Below are 9,440 nucleotides of genomic sequence, written 5' to 3' on the forward strand. Positions count from 1 at the left end.
TCAGTTTTAAACACTTCCCATAGCTCCCAGATGCCTGTTCAGGCCAGCAAATCTAACATAACCCTTATGCAAATTTCCAGCTTCTTACTGAATGGAAGGTAAAGCTCATGGACGTAGGAGTCCTACATAGTCCCCAGTTAGTCCAAGTCTAATTTACCAAATCAGCACTACAGCTTACAGTGCCAGCCTTTGTGCAGCATTTACCACATAGCTGAACACAGCATAGTATGTTTAAGAATATTTTTATGAGAAGCCAGGAGAACATTTTAGCATTTTTCTTTTGATGTCAAGTGCTATCTACCAAGTAAATCCACACTTTTTTCAACTCAAGAGAATGCAAAATAGATGGAGAGACTGCCTTTGTCACTTTATCATTCTTATTTAAGTAGCTGCTTACATAAATCCTCAGGTATGTATGATTAATTATTTGCTTTCTAATCCCTGTTCAAAAGAATCCATCTGCTTTTATGTTTAAATCAGGTTTTAGCACCCTTTTAAAAGCATTTGACAAAATAAAAATGCAGATACCCATACATTCAAAAGAATTCTTGTAATGCTATTGATAATCATCTGCTGCTTAGCATGTCTTTGTGAAAGCTGTGATGAGCTGTCACACCTTACCTGTTTGCTATGATATTTGCCTTGTAGTTGAGCACATTTTCTAGTCAGATTTACAACCATATATTTCACAGGGGAGAGGCTGCACTCCAAACACTGACACAGATCTTAGACTTGATTTTTATCAATACTTCTGAGCTTCAGCCTAAATTGGGACCTTTCACACTGGATTTGGGTCATGAAGTTTTCTTTAGTACTTAATTACTGCACACGTTATTGGGCTTCATTATCTGAAATAAATGTAGGACTTGTCGAACCGTTAAGTCCCCTCATGGCACATGTAAGAGAAAGGCTTGATACTTCCAGCTCCCTGCCAGCCATAACTCAACTATTTTCCATTCAATTATACAACACATGGATTTTCCTGCTGAGTCACCTGAAATTCAATTTCTCATTGAGAATTCTACTAAATTATTCCTCCATGAATTAACAATGCTGAATGCTAAAACAGACATTGAATTATATATTTCTGCGACTAGAAGATGTCATCACAAATCACAGCTGAAAAGGGCTGCTTTGTTTTTCTCTTCTTTTCCAGTTTTAACTTTCTGATCCTGCCCCTCAAATGCAGTGTCAAAAATTAAAAAAAAAAAAAAAAAACAAACAAAAAAAACAACCTAAAAAAAAAAGAAATAAAACAAAAAACTTGTGTAGGATTTGCAGGCAAAACAATATTTCTGTTTCACCTACTGAATGTGGTTCAGACATCTTGTCCAGAGAGGTCTGGTGGACTATAGATAAGAGTGTTACCTGTTCTTTACTCACTAAAAAGACCTATTACCCTTAAACTCCATTTCAGTGCATGAAACATTCTCTAGTTAGCACAGTCACCTGCTGACAAATAAAGTAAACAGATGCAATCTGTGCAAGAGAAGATAGAAATATCCTGCTGCTTCCTAGAAGAATGAACGTGTTATCAACCATATCCTTTTTCTTTTATCTTGAGTGCTTTAGTCATGTAATAAAAGCCAAAATGCAAATAAAACTAAAAGTCCAATCCAACTGATAGTGTAACTTCCAAATGCCACCTAATTAAACTAGTTACCCAGAATCCTGAGTATTCATAGTATCTAACCAAACCTGATGAGCTATGGAAATTAGGCTGTAATTCACTAGAACAGTATTTCTTGCAGAAAGAAAACAACACAAGATCATTATCTGCTAGAGTATTAGGAACAAATTTACAGTAAGTCAACTAAAAATGCACACAATCGAATGCAATTATTACTCAGATTTTTCAAAACAGCACAATGTTCCATTTTGGGGTTTGAGTTTGTTTTCTATCAAGCAAAATTTTCTATTTAAAGCAAATTCTCTGTTTACCTGATAGTGGAAGAAAATCCAAGACTATATAGCTGCATGAATATTTCAGAAGAGTGGAACCTGTGATAGCCTGTCTTGCAGGAGGTTTCCTTCCCAAGAAACCAGGAGAGCAGGCTCCAATGAGACCAACAAGGAACTAAGAGTATGGAGTGTTGCTAAGTCTGGTATGGATTATCCAATTTTCTCTTTCACATTGGAGTCATCACTGGCTGTTGATCCCAGGAACAAAGTTAAGCACTGTCTTCACAGGAAAATGCTACAGGACATCTCTACTACTCTGCTGCATTAGGGTTGGCAGAGGTTCCCAGAGCAAGTGATCTTGGAGATTTCCAGAAAACTGATAAAATCATGAACAAACCTATAAGCAAAATGCTGTTACTGCTACTGTACAAACATGGACGTTTATCTATAAATGCCTTCTGAAACTGAATAGGTCTTAAGCCACGAGTTAGAAAAGTAACTTTCCATGAAGATTTGTCCTCTTACGTTCTTTCTGCATTCAAACATTTTTAGCTTATGAATTATTATAAATGCTGGCACTTGAGGACTGGCGAAGCTTGTGGGAACGATGTACTTCTCTAGATGATTACCAGCCATTCATCTGGCTAATGTGAGGCCAAATCTGGCCTGACTGCCTGGCTCAAGGGAATATAATTAACTCTGCAGTCAGGTTGCATTTGCGAGCTAGGATGAGCCCCAGGAGCTGCACACAGAGGAGAGAGAGCTAATGCTGCCACCCGGCGTGCAGGAATGGACTTGCCATGCAAATCGCAGCAGTCTTTTTTCTTGTCGAAAGTGTGAGCATATGAAACACCCCCTTTTTGACAATCGGTATAAAAATAGAAACGCACAGAAATGGATTTCTTAAGATTTCCCGACATCTTTGGCCCGTGGGAAAATTATGCCTTCCATTCTTCCACCTAAACATCCCCACCAGTAAGGGTTGACCTTAGGAACCCATGTTTGGAAACAGCCAAGTACATTTAAGTGTTATTGATTGCACAAGTAACAGCGCCAAAAGTGATTACACAGTGTGGTACTTGCAAAAATAATTACACTTCAGAAAATCAAAATTAATTTGTACACTTCTGCTACACTTTTAAAGTTGTTGACATTTCTTTGTAGTGCTTCTAATGAAACGAAAATTATTAATAATTGTTTCTACTTCAGCTTGACAAATGTCATTCAGGTTACCATGTAAATTTTTCAGTGCCTTATCAGATCACTAAATTGTCTTGTGTTTCTCTTTTCTTAGAAAAGGTGTAAAAATACCTGGAAAATTAAGTTGCCTGGAGAAAAGATGAAAATCTTACTTCTTCAAACCACTTTAACAGTGAAATACTGTGGAATAAACTGGTGCAATTAGTATAACACCAAGGTCACTGCCTGAAGTATTATTTCCTTTTCACTACCAAGTGACATATAATGAATCATATAATCCAAGTATGAAAGGTTATCAAATGAACAGCAGAAGTGATAAGTACACAAACAATGTCTGAAAACACTATTCTAAATTTATAACCAGGTGAACTGCCAACCACATCATTTGTTTAGGCTTTTATAGCAAACCAATCAAAAAGCTTCAAGACTTGTCTCTAGGCTGCTTAGAGAGTTCTCATTCACTGCCCTCAGCTTTGACAGGAATCTTTGCCTCAAGACACCCTATCAAGATTTGTGTTACCTTCCAATAGCTGATCTAAATGTGCACACAATGAAAAATCTGGGTTTGGATTATTTAAAAAGATCCATTATAAGAAGGCAGAACCCTCATTATTTTGCAGACCCTTTACATTTAACAACACTGCCATTAATTCATGGATAGACAAAAGTGGATAATTTCTATGCAAAGATCAATACAATTGTTTTCTCTGTGTGCTGTTTGAGCAGTACTTTCAGTCATATAAAAGCAATTATGTTAAGCTAAGACATTATTATGTTAAGCTGGCCTGGATATGTGGTGGTTTCCTCAGAAAGAAGTATTATCTACAGCCAGTTTTGTCAAATCAAAGCTTCATGCAGTGATGGTTGTATTAATATTTTAAAAGTTTCCTCATTTATCCAGAACTTATTTCCCTAGCTCTGACTGATGATAAAATTTTGGTTGTAGATGCCACACAGAATATAGGTGCCTGCTAGTGACCTTTGTCTGTATTAAGGGAATAAATACTCTTGGTTTTCCAGTTACTGAAAATTCAAACAACATATTGACAGGTTTGAAAGGACAGTTTTCATAAAGCCACCCATTCATAAGTAAAGTAAATATCTTTGTTTAAAAAAAAACCCAACACACAACAAAGCAAACTAAAAAAAAAGTAACAGCTTACGTGTTTTTAACAGCTTTCTCCTAGATCTGGGTGGAATTTTTATTCCTTTGTTAACATTGGAGGCACATCTTTGATCTCATGTCTACCATACCTTGTTTGCAATTACAGACAAGCAAAGAAAGTCCTATTTAAGGAATTTTTTTTCTCAGAGATACAAGTGGATATCCAGTATGGTCACAAAGCCAGTTTAAGAAGTCAAACTACAGAAACAAGTAACAGCCAAATAGTCTGTGTACAGCCAGCCATCTCCTGATTATAATGACCCCACTTCTCATCCACTCTGATAATAAATGGTTTCATTTTCAGTAGATAAGATAAAACCTCCCAAATAAAGTGCTTGCCTCAGTTCTCTCATTACATTCTCATCAGTAGCTTCCCACTTTGACTTTTTAGATAATCAGTAAGTTTAAAAGAAAAAAAATCAACAGACTATAAAGTCACACTCTTATTTTCATATTATGCTTTCTTCTTTTATCCCACTCACCTCTAAATCTCTGATTTACTCCTGTTCAGTGTTATCAAACTCATGATATTTAGATTGGTGATGTTTATTTCTCTTCAGTCCCATTCCTTAGGCTCTTAGGATTATTTGAGAATCCCAGCTTCAATTTAAAAATCCTTATATTGCTAGCTCTCAGCTTCTGGAGAACAGTATGAAAGCATGACTCAAGTGCACTCTAAAAGCTCTACGTGAAAGGCAAAGAAAAGGTTTATTCTGAACAAAACAAAAACCAGAGAACACGTTCTTAATGCTCCCAGAATTGCTTGTTGGAGATTTTTTTAATTGCTACGTTTCGTGCAGTAATTATGTGTAAGTGCTACATTCTGATTATGAACATGTATTTTATATGTATATCAGAGACTGGTACAGTGTATAACAGGACAAGTATTTCTGAGAAGCACTGGCAGGATGAGCACAGGGTTGATACAGCCCTTAAAGTCGATTCATTTTTATCCCTTTCTCATAGCAGTGATGTATAAAGGGTGACAAACCAGGGGAGGTGTTGCTCAGTGACACAGCCTGCTTGCTCACACAAATTTTGCAACCTGACAATGCAACTCACATTCAGGGCCCCCCTCCAAAATCACCCTTGAATTTTCCTTTTGTCCTTGGAATATCCTGTCCCTTTCACTCAGGAGGGCAGCAAACACTCGAAATTAAAGAATATTCCAGACAAACATCTCTCACACATTTCCCATCACAGGAAAATATCTGCTAGGGTTGTGTCTGCCCTACTCAAACTATAGCACACCTCTGCTAAAGAATAATTCTGCTTTTTTTTAGAATAATATCTAAAATAGCGCCTGAATTTTTACTTAGTTGTTGCACTTTAAGCAGCACACTGAGTGAAATTACAGCTTCTCCCCAGCCTCCGCATCCCCCTCCCCAGAGGGACACCCTGCAGACTTACCTCAGCCACCCACTCTCCCCAGTTAAGCCTAAAGCAGCCTTGTCTCTTCCTGGAGGATTTTTAGCAGCAGAGACAAGGGAAACAAGGTGTAAAAGGGCTGGCAGACAAACCCTGAGGAGCTTTAGGGACAGAAGAAGAGCTGCTTGTGCCTTTGCATTTCTGGCGGGAAAGGGGGAGGTAGTTGAGCCTGCTGAGGAAGCGCTGACTTATTTTCCCTCAGGTACAGCTGCAGCCTGTCTCAGCACCAGCTGGATCTAATTTGAGGGAAAGTATATATTCTTTAATTTTTATTTTTTTTTTCCTGGAGCACATGTTTCCATTTACCCCATTTACCTCACAGACTGTGAGCAAGTAATAAAGCTCAGGTGATCTCTGATCATGGGTGAGTTCAGTCCGTCCAGGCCTTGCTGCGCCATCTTGGCTGTTGGGTTTTCGACTCTTCTCATGAGGCGAGGTATCCTGGATTCACAGAACCTTGTCTTGGATCCTGGCACACTTCAAGTGCTGTGTTCCTAGCTGGTACAGGCTGCAGTAGGCACAAGGAGGGGGTGCTGCCACAGGGGGTAGTGGGGGACATGTGTTGCTGTGAGGGCCAGTCAGACAAAACCCTCAAATATATCAGCTACTTGTCTGGAACGGGAGCTTCAGATCCCTAGCTATAGGCTCTCGAGTCTGCAGAACAAAGAAGATTGAATTTTGACCCAAAATCCCCGGTTTCAGAGAGTGCTAGAGAAATAATACAGTGGCTGTTGCTTGTCCAGTCCTGTTCAGGACCTGTAATGCTTTCAGGTAAGTCTGAATCTTCCCTCTCCCTTGCAGAAGGTTTTAGTCCTTGTTTTGGTTCTCTTCTAAAGGAGCTGAGGAGTGCGGGGAAGCTGCTTTTATCTGTAGCTTTGTGCAAAAGGGATGCATATCTTGTTTATTCTGCTGAGTGTCAAACACAATATAAAAAGAAACATGATTTTATTTTAAGACATAGGTGGTGTAAGAAATTTGGAAGGTAAAAAAGCTTCTACTTTATCACCTTAAAAGCTGTGGTGTGATAAACAAGAAGGGGTAAAAAACCAAATTTTCTTTGCCTTACGTGGGAGCTGTATGTAGTATTGCTATTTCTCTGGTTCAGATTTTACTTTCTTGGATTGGCTGTTCCAGAGTTTGTAAAGAAGCTTTCATCTCTACACAAATGCCTGTCTCTGGAGAACTTGTGAGCTGGTTCACTAACTACAGAACAAGGTGGAAAGGTCACAGTTAGAAAACTAAAATACAGGGAAATCTGGAAACCTTAATTGTACTTTAGTTTTATTCCTGTTCAGGCTACTGCTGGCATATCACTTAGAGGTTAGCCTATTGCTTAGAGGTATGAATAAAAATTCTTAATTAACACAATAGCAAATAACTTATTTGGTCTGAAATAAAACAACTGGCTAGTGAAGCATTGATATTTCCCCCTAAAGTGAAAAATTAGCACCTTACTAATATTTCTTTCAAAACCTCTTGATATTAAATTAAAAAGAGTAGTTTTGTAATTGAATCCCTGGGTAGAAATTCAGTAGATTTGATTTTCATCCTCAGATGTGAGCTAGACTCATTATGTGACCCTGGGTGATATGTTAGCTACCAGGGATAGCTTCTCAGCACCCATCTGCTTTTAATTATGAGTACAGGGCAGCTGAGGAATTGCTGATGGGGCTACCAGGACTTCTTGCATTAGCTGCAGTTGACTTTGGATCAGACCCTTTTATCTGTCTGTTCTTTGAATGTGTACTTATGGAGAACCAGGCTCTCTACTTAACTGGGATATTGTGTGCATATATTAATTAGTGTAAATAGCTATGTAGAGAAATTTATTACAAAAGATTAGCATAATATTAATACTACTGTCCTGCTTTCTCAGTCTTGCTTGTTATGGTAACCATTTTGCAACTTTCTGAAGTTGTCTTTGAAGTATCTCTTAGTGTTACAATCTGCAACTTTCTATGCCATTATTAGAGGTCATGAGAGATATCCAAACATTTCCGGTCTTTGGAGTGAAGTGTTTGAAGATAGCTTAAGTATTTTGAAAGCAAAAAAGTAAATTTGAAATAAACCACTGAAAAAAAAACCCCAACCAACCAAACAAAAAAAAAAACCAAAAAACCCCAACAGGAAGGTAATTCTAGAGTGTGTCTTCCTATTGTTCAGGTCAGGATCTGGTTTCTGATATACATGTATAAGGACACCTTAGAGTTTCCACTTTTTAAAGATTTTCCTTTCCAAACCTAGGAAATTTATATATGAAGAAACTCATTGCTTGGCTACTGCAAAAGAGATTGCTGACAGCAAATTGTTGTTTCCCAAGTGATGAATACTTCGAGAAATGCTAGATAGAAGTTAAATTTTTACCACTTCTTGAAAGGTAAGGTCCACTTATTTGTTATTGATGAGTTTTTAATATTGCTAAGGGTATATAATAGCTCTGGTTCCTGGGATGAAATAGTTTGAAGAAAAATAAGTTTTAAATTTAACTTGTAAATGACTGTTTTTATAGTGTACCTGAAGAAAAAATTATTTTGGTGCTGCAACACTGCTGCTTAAAGTAGGGGAATCTTATTTCTTTCAAGCTGCAGGTTTGACTTGGAAGAATTTGGTGAGATGCACCTGAGCTGGAAGTTGTTAGGTAGTCAAGGTGTTTATAATGATTGGTTTTTCTTAGTATCACCTTAAAAAGAAAACTTCAGCAATGAAACATGTAAATTGAATGGCTTTGGTTTGGGTCAAAGTCTGACCTCATTGACACACCTGTAATCACAAATGAAGGCAATTTGATTTGAATGCCAGCATCAGGTCAGTTCCTTCTAGGCTGTGTGTTCCCTCCTACACATTCTGATGGGGAGGGAAAAGGTAAGGCAGAGTTCTAGGCTATGAAATGGGTGTTTGTTTCAGGCTGAGTTCAAAATAAGTGGTCAATTAAAACAGCTGAAATAGTCTTATGAGCTTTTAATTATTTTGGGTATTTATTCTCTGACAGCTTAATTTGCTTCTGCTTCTCACTCTATACACTGTATTGTTTTTTTACATGGCAAATGTTTCAGTGTAGTATGATTAGCTGGTACTGTTGCATCCATGCTAGGCAAAGCAAGCATGAATCTCATTGTGTGAAGTGATAAGCAGCAATGTAGGATCCATTTAAGGTCCACCCGTACATAAAATCCCTGAAGTTTGATGGATTGGATGAAGGGAGAGATAAAGTAGATTAGAAAGTAATGACTGGAGGGGGAAATGTATTTAAGAAAAGTTATTTTCACATTTAGATCAGGATCATTATAATCAGAATCTCAGGAACCATTATTTTAAGATTGTGTTTAATGCAGTACACTACACTAAATTTTATGTACAGTAGTTGGCATCTTGGGATGACTACTGTAAACTTTCCATCAGTGCTACTTTTCACAATGACCTTTTATCTTCATTAGACAATATTCTGAAATTGCCTGAAATATACCAGTATAGATTCTTTGATAGTATAAACTAGAATATGTATCAGTGTTAATGGAGCCATTCACATTTATTAGTATAAGTTAATTTTAGTGTTCTCCCACATCATAGATCATAATGAATATCAGGGAAGTCATTTGGCCTCACTGATGTAAAAATAGTGAAAATGAGAAAACCATTGACTCCATTATTCAGTGTTTAGTAGCAGAAGTATATGTATATTTCTTAAACCTCACCTATACATGATAGAAATCAGTGAATGGGCAAGAATAAAGACAGAAAAAGAGAG

Source organism: Heliangelus exortis, chromosome 16 (genome assembly GCF_036169615.1).
Source record: "Heliangelus exortis chromosome 16, bHelExo1.hap1, whole genome shotgun sequence".
Classification (NCBI taxonomy): domain Eukaryota; kingdom Metazoa; phylum Chordata; class Aves; order Apodiformes; family Trochilidae; genus Heliangelus; species Heliangelus exortis.